Below are 20341 nucleotides of genomic sequence, written 5' to 3' on the forward strand. Positions count from 1 at the left end.
AGACCTATGACCTTACAAAAGACAACATTGCGGCCACATCACGGGCCCTCAAGGCCCTCCACTTACCAACCAACTCCCAAATACACCTAGCCTTGGAGATAATCTCCATCCCTCAAGGTATACTACTTATGCTTTGAAAGATCGCCTGATTTCTCGGAAGCCATATAAGATCTAAAACCACTAGCCTAATCGATTGTCTAGCAAGATATCGATGCTTGTTGTGGTGGAATTGAAAAGTCTTAGCACCCAAGTCTACAAGTTTTCCTCCTCCTCTTTGACCTAAGGGAAGTGGCTAAATACTAGTGTCCACACATTGGCTACTTTTTAAATAATGTGTGGTTGTATTAATATTAATATTTACATAGTGGCTAGATACTAGTGTCCACACTTTGGCTATTTTTAAAATAATGTGTGGTTGTATTAATATTAACATTTACATCACCCAAAAGATAGTGGGTTGGTTAATCATAGATTCGTTGGTTGGTTCTCACACCCTTTTTTATGTTCATTTGATGAATTCAGATGTAGCCCAAAGGCTTGAAAGCTAGCACCTTTGGATGGTAAACCTCACTCTTAGATGAAAGTAGGCGCTCCATGCCCAGCAAGGCACTAGGTTGGTGCATTGCACGAGTTATTGACAAATTTGAAAGAACTAAAGAGAATTCAAACTATGAATCTAATTGGTATATTTGATTGTATATGTCCAATGTATGCCTGATTTCAATGCTTATAGGTTTGTAGCTGGAGAGATGCAAATAACTTTGTGTCTTCTAAATATGCCCCCCCCCCAAAAAAAAAAGAAAAAAATTTCAACTTTACACACATAGGACAAAGAGAGCTACATATTAAGGTTGTCAATAGACATTTTGATCATGTGAAAACTAATAATCAATTAATAATAATTAATATATCCACAAACTATTAATAAAACCTTAACAAAAAGGAACTAGTATAAAAATTTGAAATTTTAAAAGTATAAAGATAGTAGAAAAATCAAAGAAATATTACCAAATTAAGATATTAAATTGATAATGTAAATAGATAGAGAAGTTAAATTTTTATAAATTAACTATTTAAAAAATAATTAAAAGTAAAACTTAAAAATCTCTCTTCCTTTCTTTTTTTTCCTTTCCCGTCTTTTTTTTCTCTTTGTTCTTCCTCTTCCTCTTCCTCGTCCCCCCCATCACACACACACACACTCTCTCTCTCTCTCTCTCTCTCTCTCTCTCTCTCTCTCTCTCTCTCTCTCTCTCTCTCTCTCTCTCTCTCTCTCTCTCTCTCTCTCTCTCTCTCTCTCCAAGTTCAAACAAGCAGAGGTAAGAAGAGCTTGAAGGGGCATGTTTCTCACATGGGTGCTTGCAATTAGTGGACGGTTTTCTCTCTCTTATGAACCCACTCTTGCTTTGGTGACCCCCTTCCCTTGAAAAACAACCTCTACCACTCTCTTTTCAATAGCAACAAATGTGGAGTCCATTGGTGTTGCCAAAATCAATGGTGCACACTCATGGATCAATACAAGCCTTCTTGTCTTTGTTGTCTTTTGTGAACTTTGAGGGTGGAAGAACAAAGAGGATGCTTCTTATCGCCATCATAGACTAAACCTACCTTATGTGTGTGGATCCCAAGCCCCTTGCCTTGTCAATTTCTCCATACAAGCTACTTGCGGACCCCATCGAGTTAAACTAACCTTGTAAAATTACATTTTTACCTTCCAGTCCCTCGTTGCAATTTCCTGGCCTTGACAAGTCGCACCTCTCAAACCCCATCTCATAATAATGATGCAAGAATTTGCAAAGAGACCTCATCCATGGAATTTGTGTGTGTGTGTGTGTGTGTGTGTGTGTGTGTGTGTGTGTGTGTGTGTGTGTGTGTGTGTGTGTGTGTGTGTGTGTGTGTGTGTGTGTGTGTGTGTGTGTGTGTGTGTGTGTGTGTGTGTGCACGCGCGCGCGTACGTGCGTGCGCGTGCGTGTGCGTATGCGTGTGCATGGGCGTGTGCGTGCGCGTGTGCATATGTGCGTGCGTGCGTGCGTGCGTGTGTGTGTGTGTGTCCCATAGAGGAAACCTGCAAGCGGCTCCTCATGGTCAATAGCAACCATGGCTAGTACAACAACAATGAACTACAATTTAAGTGCCTTTTATGCCCAGCTTACATGATCAAACCTTTTAGAGAAGCTAAAACTGTAGCTTAAAGTGTAATATTCACGCAAAAGAATTGCAAGCTAATTCATTTAGGATCTACACCATCTATAACTCATATCCAAGAGAGAAGTCAGGGAGACCTACTTTGTGATTTTGTGCCTTACCGAGCTAGGGTTGTTCACCTTTTGAATCAACAAGACATGCAAAGTAATCATTCACCATGTAAATTTTCATCTTGGCTTTGCCCCTTTTTTATCTAAGGTTGTATATTGCTAGCATTCCTCGCACGCTTATTAAGGGAGGTGGCAGTTAGTAGCATTTAAAGCAAGGTGATGAGTGGCGCATTGATGAGTAGACGAATGTAGCAACAGTTATGGCCATCAACACGGCACGTGGGCAAAGAAAATATTGTAGTTGGCATCAAGTTATAAAAGGAAAAGGCCGCCCAAGCAAGGGATGGGTCCTTTTGGTTTGTTTATGGGGTCATTCATCTATTGGCTCGTTCAACATGTTCTTTGACTAGCATCTTGATTGCTACAATAGTAGCAAAGTTGATCCCCCCTTATATGATCATTGGCAATGGTACTACCTTCCCCTTGTATATTATTGTTGTCTCTAACAGGCTTATTGGACCTCTTATTTTAGCAAGAAAGGGGATTTGTCTCTAAGATCTTCCATATGGCTCAACCCATTTTCGTTTGAGTCCTCGTCAGCCCTTGTTCTATCATGTTGTGCGTTAGCTAAATCGATTGTGCGAAAAGGGCTGAAAACATGGTACCAACTCTAGGATGGTGATAGTGGAAGCTTGATATCTTTGGATTCACTCAAAGACTCATTTGGCTTGACCACTAGGAAGTATTGTTTCATGCAATAACTTCTGGCTCAAGTAAGGGAATATTGGCCTACTTCTTCCATCAACCAAAGTTCTCCTCCACTACTGGCACTAACAAGCCAAGCTGTCAAGCAACTTATAATGTGTTAGTGTTAAGCGTAACGTACCGATAATCAGGACTTTGGATGGACTTCTATTGTTTTAGAAGTGCCAACTCACTTCAACGACAATCTCTCACCCTGTCTCTCAACACTTCACTCTAACTAACCAAGCATCCTCCTCTCCAACCCATGAAAGCAATAACACAAGACTAGCTCGAGTTGTAGTGATCTTACTTAACTTACCTTCTTGCATTTGATGACTCGAAGGCTTGAAGATGGTTCCACAACCATGATCAATATGATCCAATGCCATCACTCCTTCACATCCATAACCAAGCACACCAATGAGTCGAAGAGCTAGTAGAGAAGATGACAAAAGCAAGATGATGATGAAGAGCTTCACCTTCCCTCAGTTCCTCACTCAACACACCTCTCACTCTCTCCCTTTCAATCACTCTCAACACAATTGAAGCAAGATGATAGAATGGAAAGATAGAATAGAAAGCTTGAGTAGTCACACTGATAGAACTTTTGCAGCATGGATGTGCCAAAAGGGTCAATACAATTGAGACCTCCCACCCTTATGTAGACCAAGAATTAGAGTTAGGATTAGGATTTGTGTCCCTTTTGCGTTTAGGATTTGTGCCCCTTTTGTATTTAGTGTTTGTGCCCCTTTTGTGTTTAGGATTTGGATCCTCCCTTGGACATTCTACCCATTTAGTGGGCTATAGGCTGGTCAATTATCATTGCATGCTTCAACCTTAGCCTAATTAGACCAAGCCTACGATATTCTAATTATAAATACATGTGTGCAATCTACACAACAGTTATATGTGTGACAAATACAATTGCAGGTGGTAAATACAATGTGCACGAGAATAAGCCCGACTCTCACAAAGTAATACATCCAACCACCAAAAAATAGTAGTCGATACTTCCACTTTTGCAATCTTCTCAAAACACCGTTAAAATTATTTCCCCCCTAGACGAGTACCAGTCCCATGGCACACATGTTGTAGGTAACACGTTGGAGCTTGCACAGAAGATGTGGAATACTGGGAACAGTCGATTGAAAAAGTAGTCCTGATAGGGAGAAATGAATGATGCTAATGATGAAGAAGTTGTTATGATGGAAGAGGATGATTTGTTTCTTGCTACATGTACATATGATGTTTCTCATACTATGGTAGATGGTGAATGATATCGTGACTAGTGACAAATTCTATAGAAGTTGATTGTGCTGATACACTTGACCAATGGTTCTTCTAATGGAATGGCCCTTGAAGTTAAATGGGAGATTGCAAAAGATGGGAGATTCAAGGTTGATGTAGAAGTGATGGCTCATGATCCTCCATGACCTGTTGTACCTACAAAGTAAACCTCACGTGCAATCACTTTCTAGGGAAAAGTGCTAGTCTTCTGTTCATGCACAAGACATGTGATGTTCTCAATTTGGGAGATGGATCAAACTCCAAGCAAGATTGAAGTGTTGTCCCACACTTGAGGACCCAAAAATGTGAATAGGTTATTGTGTAAATATTATAGTGAGTGCACATGCATACATAGTTAGAAGACAGCTTCATGGATTTTGCGATTGATAATTGTAGTGCTTGATGAAGCAAGGGATCTTGATCTAATGAAGATGGGAAGAATTATGGGTGTTGAGGGAAAAGGTACATCTCGATTTCTCTAAAGGGAGGAGGATGTAATATTTCCATGCAATTAAAAGTTAGTTGGTTAGTTCAAAAGTTAGTTAGCCAATCAATAAGTTAATAAGGTTACTGACTAAAGACTAAATAAGGTAAAAACTAACTAACTTTAATAATTAAAATTTTTTATTTAATTTAAAATGTTTTATTTAAAAAATCTAGAGTCATAAATCTAACATTGTTCTCGAATTAACAAGGACCATAGCCACCCTTCACAAAAGTTACAACGTGAACGAGAGTTATGAGCCATATTAATCACTAGTGTTAATATGTATAGTATGGATGGTCCAAAAAAATATTAGATTTTGGGCAAAACTAGCATATTCTAGATATTTTAGATATTATCCTAAAAATATATAGAGATTTCTAGAATTGTATGTCATTTAAAAGAAAAGACAAGTGATGTTTTAGTTAGTTTTGGAGATTTTATAAAAAGAAAAAAATAAAGAGAGAGATTGGCGAAATCACACCCACCGTGATCGCAATCTACACACAGTAGACAGTACTTTGAACAGGGAGAGAAAATAGGAGTGATCTGAAAGCTTTCCAACCTAGTGTCTTGGAGTTTTACGCCCCTTTTGGAGCTAATGAAACCATCTGATTTATGATTTGAGCATCAGATCACTAATTCTTCCAAGAGACACTCCACCAAGAACTCTTGTTCTCAACCACATTCCCTCTTCTCTAATTCATTATAAATATGAGGCATGGGGAGGCACGAGAAAGGCACAAGGAGACCCCAAGAGGCTACAAGAGAGAGAGAGAGAGAGAGAGAGAGAGAGAGAGAGAGAGAGAGAGAGAGAGAGAGAGAGAGAGAGAGAGAGAGAGAGAGAGAGAGAGAGAGAGAGAGAGAAGGTTCTTTCTCCCTTTCCCCCTCCTTAAGGGGTGGTCACACGCATTCTCTCTTTTCCTTTTTTGCAAACCGATTTTCCCAATTTCCCTCCTCTCGAGCAAGTGGCTGCTGAAGTCTTGTGCGAGTCGTGTTTAAAAGAGAAGAAGATCATTGCCCCCACGGGAAAAATCTTACGCGCAGATGGCAATCCCTCAACAAGCAATGAAGCCTCGAGCGAGGGCATCACTACCAATCCAACCGCGATTCCTGTCATAAGTAATGTATTTCTAAATTTATAGATGCTTGCTTTGATTCTTGCATGAGATACATTAGGCTCCATACTATGATGTACAAGAATAGGCCATGGAAAGGAATAGGACTCTTCTCACATATTTGACAGATGGAGTTTGCAAAATGCATGTATCAAGGGAAGTTAATTGCACTTAGTTGTATATGGCTTATTCGTTGATAAAGAAATCGGTCAGGGGTTATGAATAGCATAATCATAAAAAGAATAACATTAGGAATTGTGCATACAAGTATTAAGTAAAATTTGCATAGAATCGCTCTTTGATATCAAGGGGGAGAGCAAATATGTGATGGAATTATTATCGCATCTATTCTTGTATTGTTTGGGAAAAATACAATTAGTTGTGTTGGTGATTAAAAAACACCCTAAATGCTTTTTGCAATCAACTGATTGTTGCATTTGTGAGTTGGATAAATATTCCAAGTGCTTGTGTTGGATGGTAAAAGCATGGCAAAGGTCAGTAATGACAAGTAGCCATGGGAAATAAAGGAATGTTTCACTGGAAGACGATATTAGGTTGATTGCCTTGATTATACTTGACTCTTAATTGGATTAATTAAGGAAGGATATTTTGCACAGGTGGATCATCTCCAAGATCGCATCGCGGATTACCCCGAGAGAGCATTGCTTGATTCACGGGCCGAAGGTCGAGTGGTAAAAAGGCCAACCACGGAAGTTGTGTCTCACTCCTAGGTTGCTTTGGATCAATGGAGCTTTGGACACCCCTTACCTAGACTGGAATGGAATTGTAGACTGCCGTGAGCCCAATGTCTAGGGCGTTGGAAGATCCTATTCTAGATAAAGGATGAAAATTTTGGTGCCATGTGATTTGGACCGGGTACTTCTATTGGACAGAAGGGATACATAATTTCTCTTGTATGGGTAGGAGACAAAGATTAACCTGAAGATAAGCTAAGGAACTTGTTTGTCAAAAGGACTGCTTGTTTTGTTTTCATGTCTATGCTATAAATTACGCAAACAAACCCTGTTCCCTAAAAGGCTTAATTAATGAAGTCGATTTTAAATGTCGCACATAAGTGTAGTAGGACCTAATTAGAAAACTAAAGCTATCAAGGGAAACGGGTGGGCGGAATCCCTGACGGGTCCATCCTATGGCAGGGTGATCCCAGAGAACTAGGAGGTTTCTCACAAGGATTTATCACCGTTCGACGTTAGGTATTGTTAAGTTAGAACCTGATTCATGTCATTTTAGGGGACCGGAATGGGACTATGCCCTACGAGCTGAGAGGTTGAGCAATGCATCCCTCTCATTTCCCATTCTCCTTGAACCAAGTACGGCATGGGTTTGCTTCGAATTGGGTATCTCTACGTAAAGTAGGATGTCCAAAATTTGACGCTAGAATGCTGTCAGGAGACCTTGGCCCTAAGAACCCATATTTCAAGTGGATCCTAGTGGGTTCGGCCATGAACGTTCCATTGCGAGGCAGACTCGGGAAACCCTAGGCGACAAACCCCGAAACATTCCCTGGGAGTGCCGCGAGCAGCAACACTTAGATTCTGGACCACTAAAACGTGCTTGGACAAGCGAGCACGTTACAAATAAATAAAGAGGGCTTTTTCTTGAAGGTTGAGTGGGGATTACAATTGTATTCTCTGTGTGTGTGTGTGTGTGTGTGTGTGTGTGTGTGTGTGTGTTGAGTACACATACACACACTCTCTCTTTTTCTTTCTTAATTGAACATAGGATATGATCATGGAAAGGATCACATTATCATAGTCACAACCTCCTCTAACATTATTATATTGCTTTTATCACATAGTTTTATAACCCACTTTGAATTCAAATTATCCCTTTATAATCAAATTATTACTATTTTAATAAATTTGTAGTAATGCAATACGTCCTCTTTGTTATTCTAATTTAAAGTAGTGTACCAATGTGTTGAAACTGACATAAAAAATATGGGTAATTGTGGATGAGGATCACTTTATTACATTATTACAAATACATTGGAAATGGAAGATGTTTATTATATAATAATGGCATGTTGAAAATTCTACTTAGAATAATATTGGCGAGGTCTCAATGCAAGACTGGATTAATTTTGTCTATTAACATATGCGTATTGTAAAATCTTTCCTATACCCTATGAAAAACCTTAACTTCCTTGACCAAAGTGGAAGTATATATGCTCATGCCTTTCCATTAAAGATAAATGCTCCAATAATGTTACTTAAGGATTTGAATTCTTCTAAAGATTAATGCATTTAAGAGGAAGATCAATGAGATAGAGATAATAACATGAACCATATTAGGGAGATAATTTATTTAAATATTCACTTTCATCCCAACCACATTCGACCTCCTTTCTCGATAACACATGCACTTCCCTATCAATTTGCCATTTGCAATGTCAATTAATGAATCTCAAGGACAAATAATATCATGTTTGGGGTTGTATTCTATGGCATATGCACCCTAGGCATAAAGAATTTCTTGCACAATTTAAAGATTGTTTTGCTGAAGATCTACCACCTGGTTTACCTCCTTCACGTCTTGAAGACCACAAAATAGATTTAATTCCTGGTACACAACCACCTTGTAAAGCACCATATAGGCATAACCAGATAGAGCAAAAAGAAATTCAAAATCAAGTTGAGGAATTACTAAATAGAGGATTGATTAGACCTAGTAGTTCTCCATTTGGTGCACCTGTTTTGTTGGTAAAGAAGAAGAATAATACTTATCGTATGTGCATTGACTATCGTGCTCTAAATAAAATTACTGTAAATAATAGATATCCAATTCCTAGAGTCGATGATCTTATGGATAAACTACAAAGTTTTGCCATATTTAGTAAAATAGATCTTAAATCTGGTTATCATCAGGTGAGATTAGATAAGTCTGACATATTCAAGATTGCATTTAGAACACAATTTGGTCATTATGAATTTTTAGTGATGCCTTTTGGATTGACTAATACACCTGCTACATTTAGTAGAATGATGAATCGTATATTTTTGAAATATCAGTATTGTGTTATTGTATTCTTTGATGATATCTTGGTCTTTAGTAAAAATGAGAACGAACATTATGAACATCTTTCCTTGGTTTTCAAGTTGTTGAAAGATAATCAATTGTATGCTAATCCGAAAAAGAGTGAGTTCTTTCAAACAGAAATTGAATATTTAGGTCATATTGTATCATCAGATGGTATTAAAGTTGATCCTAAGAAGATAGAAGCAATATTGAACTGGCCTATACCTAAAAATGTGCATAAGTTATGTTCTTTTCTAGGTCTTGCTAGTTTTTACATGAAATTTGTGCAAAATTTTTCATTACTTGCTTTGCCTTTGACTAAACTTTTAAAGAAAGATATCGTTTATCATTGGTCTTATAATCAACAGAAATCCTTTGATTTATTGAAACATGCATTAACCCATGCTCATGTATTACAACTACCTGATTTTAATAGACCATTCTTTTTAGTAGTTACTGATGCTAGTGGATCTGGAATAGGAGCCGTACTTATGCAAGATAATCATCCCATAGCCTATTCTAGTTGTAAACTGAAACCCTCCGAACTTAAATATTCCACATATGATAAAGAATTGTTAGCTGTGGTACAAGCTTTAAGACAATGGAAACATTACTTAATGGGTTCTGAGTTTATGATTAAGACTGATCAACAAAGTATTAAACATTTACTTAGTCAACCTCAAATATCTGACCGACATATCAAATGGGCATCTTTTATTCAGAGTTTTCATCTCATTATTCAATATCAACCAGGTAAAGAAAATGTAGTGGCTGATGCATTAAGTAGAAGACCGACCATTCATAATATCTCTGTTATATCATTTGATTCTCTGAATTCTATGAAAGATACTTATCATCAGGACATTACTTTTCATGCTGATTGGAATAAATTAGTTGGAAATAACTGGATTCCTATTGATTCACTGTCTTATAATGATGGATTCATGTTTTATGAAAAGAGATTATGTGTTACAGTTCCATTCAGATCTTTTGTTTTGAATGAGATTCATTGTCCTCCATATCAAGGTCATAGAGGTATCATATCTACTTTGTGTACATTGACTGAAGATTTTTAGTGGCCACATATGGACACTGATGTATCTAACTTTGTTTCTGAATGTCTGATTTGTCAAAGAGTTAAGAGACATCATGGTAAACAGTATGGATTACTTATGCCTTTATCTGTTCCATCAAGACCATGGGAACAGATTTCTATGGATTTTATTACTGGTTTACCTAATACTAAAGCTAACCATGACATGATTTGGACTGTAGTAGATAGGTTTAGTAAACAAGCATATTTCATTCCATGTAAGAAAACTTTAACAACATCTCAGGCAGCACAATTATTTTTGAAAACTGTTTTCACTAATCATGGATTACCAAAAGTTATTATTTCTGATCGTGATTCTAGATTTTGTAACAACTTTTGGATGACTTTGTTTGCTAACCTAGGAATAAAGATTGATTTCTCATCTGTATTTCATCCTGAAACTAATGGACAAACAGAAGCCATTAACAGTACTATTTTAGATCTTTTACGTGCTTACACTATTTTTAAACCACAGACATGGGACATACATTTGCATTTACTACAGTTTGCATATAACAATACACCACACACATCTACAAAGAAAGCACCGTTTGAAGTGATTTATGGTTATAGATTGTCTACACCTGTTGCATCTTTATCAAATAGAATTCAGAGTGCTGATGATATTGCTACTATGCACGCTACTATTTTTTATGAGGTTAAAGACATGATTACCAAAGCCCAACAATCATATACCAAACAAGCCAATAAGAAAAGACAAGCGATGAATTTCAAAGTTGATGACTATGTTTGGTTGAGAATAGAAAAACGTAGATTACAAAGTGTAGATAAACACCCAGTTGTGAAATTAGCACCTAGATTTTATGGACCATTTAAGATCATTCACAAAATCAATAACAATGCATTCAAGTTAGAATTACGACCTCACTGGAAAATTCACAACACATTTCACATTAGTTTATTACGACCCTTTAGAGGCCAATTACCTGTACACCCTGTTTATGAAAACCCACTTTTGTTATATGAAGAGACTGAAATACTTGAACCTGAAGCTATTCTAGATATTGACTTTATGACCACTAGAACTGGCCAAAGATATTCTAGATATTTAGTCAAGTTTAAAAACCATCCTGTAGAGGAAGCCCAATGGATGCACGTTAGAGACTTAAATGCTTTCCCCACTCTGTTAGCTCCACATTGAGCTAATAGCAATTGAGGACAATTGCTATCCCACCCCGGGGGTATGATGCCAGGAGGCATATTTCACGGTGGATTCCATGAGGTTTTACGGTGAATTCCTAAACTTTGTTGACCGGGGCTCATACACAAAGTGGATTCTTTGTGTGAGAAGTTGATGGGGACACCTATACTTTTCGGGCGTTTCATTAATTTAGTGTGTACATGGGTGATTCCATAGCCGGTGATTTCGCAAAATACATATTAAATTAATAAACATTTATGAGTTTAGAGTGTGCACTCGTAATAAATTAAGGTTAGGATTGATTTCTAACCAGTTGATTTATTTATGTAGCTGAAGACTGCTAGGTATTGACTTTTGTCGGTTTAATTATATTATTTTACTAACGATTGTGAATGCTTCAGTTGATGTCTAGAGATAGCAGCAATGGCGGAGGAAAGCATTGGAGGATAGCGTGTATTCAAGCTATCATTTATATTTTGATGGGCGCATACCTTAGGCATGGCGCCTATATTTTGTCGCGCCTATTTATTGAGGCATTGGATATTTATTTATTATTTTGTATGCGCATGGGTGCACGATTATGATATTTGTATTTGGACATTGTATTGGGTACGTCTGACTCTTTGGGTGCCCGCCCATTAGCTTTATTTCTATTTTGTACTAAAGCAAACTCAAAAGCCAAAAGCATGCTATTTTGTAATTTGGGCTATTATTTGAGCTTGAAGATGATTAATACATAAAATACATGCTTTGTGGAGCGCTCACACAAGGCATGGGGGGAGATTGCACCCAATTGGTCTCTTGTTCATGTCGTGTATGCTTTTTACCTTGAGTTTTGTGCAAAATGTAGAGTTATTTTCTTCTTGGGGACCTTCCGGCACTCACTACGCGAGCATACAGCATCCGATCTACGCACCATCTAGAGGCTAGCATAGCTGAAGGTTGACTAGTGTTAGCGGCATTGGTATATATTTCAAAGTGGCTTTCCTAGTGGATTTAGATAACAAGATGTTGTGGATACCGAAGGATGATGATAGACTAACATGAGATGTGGTAGTTAGAAATTGGATAGAGAAGAGGATGGATGGAGCCATGGAGGATAAAGTGAGTTATTTTTATATGTTTATACCATGCATCCATGGAGAAGTAGTTGGATAGGTACAAGCATGCTAGAAGGGAGTGAGAGGTAGAGCAATTAGAATTTTAGCATATTACACATCAATGACCTATTTAATATCTTGAGGGGATGGAGGAGTTACTATAGTTCATACTTGGAGGTGGTTGCATGACCCTTGACAACAACTTCATACCAAGGAAGGAAGTCTCTAGGGGGGAGTGGGAGTTCTCGAGGGGATGTAGTCCAAAGGTAAACCCATGCTTGCTTTTTTTTTTTGTATCTAGCAATTATATGTAGCAACTAACCTAGGCATTTCATTGTACAATACAAAGTCTACAATGCAGCATGGTCACATGGGCAACATTTTTTAGTGGAGTGCATTTACAAATTACACTTAATGATAGAGCGTGGTATCATGGTGAAGCTTGAGTAAGAAAGTTGATGATAAGTCATAGATTATTATAGTGGATGAGATGGAGTATTTTGGTAACTTATAGAGTGTTATTTTAGTAGATTGTCATAGCTTCTCTATAATCTTATTCAATGTACAGTGGTTCAAAGTGATGTTGGAAGGAGAATAACTATTTGATAAGGGCTATCTAATTTCTTGGAGATAGATTTCAAGAAAAGATGAAATGATTCGTGCAATATATTTGTCTTGTCGGGTCACTCTGAGCAAGTGTATGGCCTTTTTTTAAGTTTTACCACACTACAAAAAAGTCACAAATGCTTTTTTTTCTTTGTAGTATACTCTTAATTGATTTCAAATAGGTAATATTCTACCCTGAACACAACCACTTTGTTGGTGGTATGTTGTGCCCGCAGCACCTCGGATGGCTCGAGTATATGATAAAAGGAATGTCCCTAGCATGGATATGGAGAGTATTTGTAGGTAGAGGAGTCACTATTGTGAGGAATGGAGGATGAGGAGGATTTGTGACTTGTAAAGGAAACAAGCACAAGCAATCCATGGGAAGAGGCAAAGCACAAGAATTCTTCGAGAGTAAACTAGACTCTTATTTCTATGAAGACCTACGTATAGATCTTCTAGTGTATGTTGAGCTATGCCACGAGCTCGTTAGATCCATAGAATTAATTGTATTTATGTATGCTTGTTGTCAAATTCATTGATTATTTGCTTATATTGGTACTTTATTATACATTTTTTAACTTACATACAATCTTTGCAAATATATATTATCGTGCTTCACTTTCACCCATATATTGAATGTGCTAACACTGATTTCTAGCTATGCATGTCACTATAAACGGTCCAAAGAGTAGGATGAGCTGATAGTATATTGATAAGGAGCTACAAGAGAGCTTCATACATGTCTCTAGATTAGATGGTGCACTTTGGGGATATAATAGACCAGGAGTTGTCTCGATTAGCATCTAGGCATTATACCCATTTTTCCTTAGCACACTCTGATGCGACAATCTCAAGCAAGCAACGTTGATTGTCTAGGTTGGCCGTGAAGCAAGGTGGCTCAAGGATGCCTCGCTCCACCAATGGAGGTGGTTGTGGTGGATGCCTCGGGGAGCCATAGACTTCCTCTCCTCCTCACTATAGGGGTTGTTCTAGGGGGTGCTACATAGATACAAATGTTATGACCCCATGGTGGATTGCTACTTCTCGCTCTTGTGCCGATTCTAGAGAGGGTGGCTCAAGTGAGTATTGTAGAGACACCGGCGTAGTGTTTCACTCCTGTAGGTCGAGTAGACATTTATTACCTCCTAGATTTTCTATGCCTATAGGCACTTCCATGCCTCTAATGCTAGGTTTTCCTTAGCCATCTATGTGTGGTACTCCTATGGGTGCTACTCTAAGAGGTGCCATCCCTAGATATACACCAAATATATAGGGGTCTCCTAACTATACCCAAAAGTATAATCACAATTGGGACATAACCACTAGGGTACATATACATAGTGGATGAGAATACTGGTCTTGTGCACATAAATGATGAGGGGAGGAGGGTGATTGCATGCATGCATGAGTTGTGCGAGTAGATTTTTAGGCACAACATATTAGATCATTGGAAGAATATACAAGAGGCTAGCAAGGACTATGTGATAACATCCTTGCATGAATAGTTTTTAGTACCTACACTAGCTTATCTATTCTCCACTAGGTGGATTGTATGTATTCCTACATGTCATAGACAATCAGATGCATACAAGGTAGTGAAAAGTAGCTCACCAAATCCTAAGTGGTTGGGGGCTAGGAGATTTTAGGAAACTCCAAAAAGAGGCTATGGAATCTTCAAAGTGATGGTGGAGCAGTGGGAAGCAATGAGGGTGCAATAGTTGTAATGAATGAAGCTAAGAGGAGAGAAGAGAAGAGTTGAAAAGAGAGAAAGAGAACGAGAAGAAGAGAAGAGGAGAGAGAAAGATAGAAAAGAGGAGAGAAAGAAGGAGAAAGCCATGGAAGTTGAAGATGAAGGTGAAGAGTTTATTCTTGATAATGACCGATTCCCTAATCTGGGACTGTTATACCTTATATACCCTGATCAGTGTGACTGGGTGTCTAATCACTAGTCTCTATGTATCCTGATTGTTACAATCCATCCCCACTCTGAAGGTTTTTGCCCTCAAAAACAAAGAGAACTGGAGGGGACTGAGGGGTGGGCTTAGGGAGGGGTTTAGAGTACTACTCTGAGTTATACTATAATGAAAATGGGTGGGTAAAAACTAGGGATAGCATATTGTCCATGACTTGCTTGCTAAGGTAAAATTGTCATAACTTTTGGTAGGCTGCTGCAAATGGGGCATGCTGCATGTCAAAACGAAGCTTATGGCGAGTACTTTAGCCTAGATAGGATGCACATGCCTGAGATTTGGGTAATTACAAAGCTGTTCTAAAACAATGTGCAGTTTGTAGGTAGATGGTGGTCAAACGGGGCATAACCTGCTAGTCTTCACTCCATTGGACCTCTTGGAGGTGGGAAAATTCATTGGCAATAGTGGTTGGGTGCCAAGAGTCTTCTTCCAAGGGTAGACCTTTCCATTTGATGAGGTATTCCTTGATGGACTGATACCTTATAAGTACTTATCTCATTGTTGTTTCCAAATGATTGCCTCAAGGAAATACTGAACGATGCCTTCGTCATCGATGGGGGGAAGTTCTTCCACATAGTCCACTAAGGTTCCCATGAAGGGTTTCAGCTAGCTGACATGAAACACATTGTGGATTTTGGTGACATGGAGAACCTCTAATCTATAGGCCATCACCAACTCTCTTCAAGGTCTGGTAGGGGCCATAGAAGCGGTGGGCCAACTTATTACTATTGCCCTCTTTAAGAGTGGAGCAGTGGGACTTAGGCGATTTCAAGAGAACCAATCCCCCTTCCTGGAATTCCAAATGCCATCTTTTCTCATCAACATAGAGTTTCATGTGCATTTTTACCTTTTGAAGATTCACTTTGCATTGCTGAAGTAGGGCTTCCATGCAATCCAATTCGGCCCGACTCTGAGGGTTTATCTTATCATTGAATAAGACTGTAGGGAGGAGAGCCTTGTACCCATATAAGGCCTCAAAAGGGGAAACTCCAATGCTAGAGTGGGTGGAGTTATTATAGGCAAACTCAGCCAAGTGGAGCCACGTATCCCAATTGTATTGTACATCATGGCAAAAGTGCCTCAAATATGTCAAGCCATTTGTTCACTCTTTTAGTTTGGTCATCAGCCTGAGGGTGGTATGCAGTGGATGGGGCGAGCTTGGTACCCATAGATGTAAAAACTGTTTGCCAAAATTTGCTCATAAACTTAGCATCCCGATCATGCACTATGACTTGTGGTAAGCCATGCAACTTGAAGAGATATTCCATAAACCAAGGGGCCACCTGAGAGGCAGTGTATTGGGTCTTTGTGGGGATAAAGTGGGCAGCTTTGATGAGGCGATCAACTACCACATATATACTATTCCACCCTTTCTTGGTCACAAGTAGGCCAATGATTAAGTCCATTGTGATATGAGTCCATTTTCCTTCAAGAATAGGGAGGGGCTACAAGAGGCTAGCGAGTCTGAGTGTACTGTGCTTATTTTGTTGTTGGCATGGAACACATTTGGTCACAAAGTCCTTAACATCCCTCCATAAGCCTTTCCAATGAAAGCTCTTGGCAATCCTATCATATGTTTTGAAAGCATCCAAGTGACTAGTAGTGGGGCAAGAGTGCATCTCTTCCATGATCTTCCTTCAACCACTATTGGCCTCATTTTTTCCAATTTGAAGGCATGAAGATAAACATGCAAAGGATCCTTGTGGGCATCCATGAAAGCTCCATTTGGAGCTTTCCATTCTTGAAGTTCAAGCTCAGGAACAAGCACAAGAGTCCCCACCATCAGAGGAGGCATACAATTTTTATAGGATTCATCCAATGGGGTGCTCTAATCAACCAAGCTTACTTGATGGAGAACTTGGTATCATGGCGGATCTTGCTTCATCCATCTACTCCAAACATTGAAGATGTATGTCAATCCAATTTCAATCTCTCATTTTAATCCATTTGCTAAGCTCAATCCCTTTTATTAGAGAGAGTATGGTTGCATATGCTCTTTTAATTGAATCTTTCATTGTATGCATATTACCCACTTGCAATCAATGACCCATTTTCCTTCCAATGTATCATGATTAACTCTTTATCATTTTTTTTGTTGACATTAACTCTTCTGTGATCAAGAATATCTTAGATTAATCCCAAGGGGATTAGAAGCCTTTGTAAAAGGGTAAGTAGCAGTCAATGAGTCACTAGACTGCCAAGGCAAGCCCTATCCAAGCTCTTGTTAAGTCCTTACATCTCATGAAACGACCCAATGCTTACTTTCCAATGCAGCTGATGCTGGTTGCTTAATTAAAAATGTCTACCATGTATACTCTGGCTGAGAAAAAAGGTTGATGTCAAGTGAGGTGGTAAGCCAAAAGAGAGGTGACCCTCCCTCACCACTTAAGACATTGAAAGTGTGCACAACCAAACCCAAGGAGAGCTTTGCCCACCTTTTAGTGATCTAGAGCCCGATAGTTGTATGAAATTACAAGTACACTCCATGGTCACCCCATTCACGTGGAGAGGCATAATGACATGGTTTCCAGCCATCACTAGATGCTATATAAAATTAATGTAGCAATTAAGCAAATGGCCCTCTTGAACTCTCAGACTCAACAAACCTTAGAGCAACTCACCACTCTTGTAGCCCAATTAGCCACTACTTCGGCCAAAGAAAAGGCAAACAAGTCCAAGTGCAAGTCTCAAGAGCCTCCTCCACCAGAGCCACTACATGGCCAACAAGACATTCTGGGATCCAAGGGTGTTTCCCCTTCTACCTATGAAGATGGTGAGCCCTCTCATGCTAATGACGAGCCTCTCTTGATCTCCCCCATCATCTATGTATCCAAACCCCCAATGAGACCCTTGCCCACCATTGGTAGAAGCTCTCCCACTCTTCCTATGAGCCCCAATGGAACTTATATGGCTCAACTCCATCATGGACAATATGGTATTAATGGCCAACATGGCACTAATGGGCAACATGGCAATAATAGGAAGCATGGCTATAATGGGTAGCATGGGATAAATGCATAACATGGTATGCATGGATAGCATGGTATGTACGGCCATCATGGTATATATGGATAGCAAGGTTTCCATGGGCAGTAAGGCCCCAATAATCTCCTTGACAAGATCCTTCTCATTAAGTACAATGGACAGTCCCATCACCCTTGGATTTGGAAGAATGGACCTCCAAATTAGAGTCCTATTTCAATATCTACCCTCACACAAATGATCAAAAAAGTATATTTGCATCTCTCCACTTGGAAGGGTTTGCCACACATGGTACACTATATCAATCACGAGAATCATCCGTTTATTGATTGAAAAGACTTTAAAATGCACATGGTTCAAGTATTTGTAACCCCTCTGGAAAAAGAGTAGCTGGCAAGATGATGGTACAAAATCAATTCATGAACTTGACCATATATGTGGAGAGTATTAGTGATGATGAAAATTGCACAAGTACAGCTATGGTTTGGAACCAAGCCTATTCATAGATGTCATGGCTCGAAAGCCTATGATTGTGCAATTGAATTGCATGAAAGATATGCAAGAAAGTACTACAAAAATGAGTATTTTCAGCAAGGATATGGATAGCCCCGTAGCCCTTTGAGGTCAGCCCCATATGGGGGTGCTTTTAGAGGCAATCACATGCCTAGTAGTAACCCTAGAATACCCACTTACTCCCCTTCCATGGTAAAGGGAAATAGGGCACATTTGGAACAACACTTGGCTCTAGTGAGAGCAAATATGCTGAAAGTAGATGCCACATATCACTTTTGAATGGTTCATTCCCCTAGATGTTGTGAAGAAATGGAAAGAAAAAGTTCTATGCTTTAAATGTGGTGATAAGTACACAACCAACCATGCCTCAAAATGCCATTACAAGATAGCCAAGGTCAAAGTCATGGTATGTGTGTAATAGAAGATTGGAACAATGATGAGGAAGAACTACCTAATTGAAACTAAAGAGTATACTTAAGATGTGGACTAGGAGCAATTCTATGATCCGGAGGATGGGTTTCCCTTTGACCCAGGTAGTTGCCCATCCCATGCTCTCTTGACTTGACACTCCACTCGACTACCACCTCCCTTTGCTCCATCTCCTTGGATTCTTGGACTGGCTCCAAGAGCCCCAACACCCTATGCATTCAAGGCAGTATTAATGAGAAGCATGTGTTTATTCTTGTGGATAGTGGTGGTACACACAGTTTTCTCAATAAACTAAATCAGCCATTGATCGGTTGAAATGCACCCCTATGAAATTACAGCACCCCCTGAAAGTTTAACAAATGGTGATGAAGAAATTGGCACACACATATGTTCCAAAGATGTTTGGCTAAGAATTATGTGGCACTAGTTGACTTAGTCACATTAAACATGGGCCCCATTAATGCTGTCTTGGGTTGTGACGAGCTAAAATGATTGGAAAAATTTGCTATGGATGTCTCTCAGCTCTACATGGAGTCTATGGTGCATGGACAGCTCATCCTCTTAGAGGGAATTCATGATAATGCCGATTTTCAACTAATTACAATAAAATAACTTAGACACAAGTTTAAGAAATGCTCACAGATCTTTATCTTGCAGTTGAATAAGGAAAATTCAGATTAGCTCTCCAAAGTATCTAAGAATTCAACCTTGCAAGCTTTACTTGAGGAGTACAATGATTTATTTCATATGCCTACAACCTTCCCCCTATGAGGCAAGTGGACCACCCACTTGATTTAGAGCCCCATTCCAACCCAGTGAGAACAAGCCCCCATAAATCCTCCAAGTGTGAACCCGAAGAAGTTGCAAAGCAAGTCAAGGAGTTACTTGAGATGGGTTTTATTGAACTGAGTTCTTCCCCTTATGCATCTCACGTCCTGTTAGTCAAGAAGAAAGATGGATCTTTCGGCACATATGCATTGACTATAGTGACTTGAAATCGGGGGGTTGAGATTAGAGAGGTTTTAGAGCTTGGGCTAGCTTCAATGGCTACCCCAAATAGTTCACTGCTATACACTAGGGTTTTTAGCTTGTGGGAGCTCAAATGCAGGAAGGAGGAGATCAAAGCCTTGATCAGGGATCTCAGTCAGTTGTTAGAGGAGCAAGGAAGCCATGGGAGAGGCTCGATATTGTCGAGGAGGGGCAGGAGGAGAGCAGGGGCATCATTGCAATTTACACCGTAATTTTCGGGGTACTCCTTGATGGCTATGACTGGTCCTACCTAGCTTATGACTGCTCTATTTGTTGTTGGAAGTGAAAGAAATCAAGGTAAAGTGGTGGTTGATGTCCTGGAGGAAGTTGGAGCAAGATCTTGGAGCTTTTTGGGGCTGGAAACCATGGCAACTTGCAGGAGGAGAGAGAGAAGGGTGCTGGAACAAAAAGTGACTTGGATTTTTATCCTATTCTAACTCTTAAGTCTTCAACTTTGGTCCTGGAACCCCAAAAAGTTGCATGAAAAGGAGTGACGACCTATTAAGTTAACCATTTTACCTCTAGATATG

This window comes from Lygodium microphyllum, chromosome 1 (assembly GCF_053477565.2).
Source record: "Lygodium microphyllum isolate KBCC chromosome 1, Lygodium_microphyllum_v1.1.10, whole genome shotgun sequence".
Taxonomy (NCBI): Eukaryota; Viridiplantae; Streptophyta; class Polypodiopsida; order Schizaeales; family Lygodiaceae; genus Lygodium; species Lygodium microphyllum.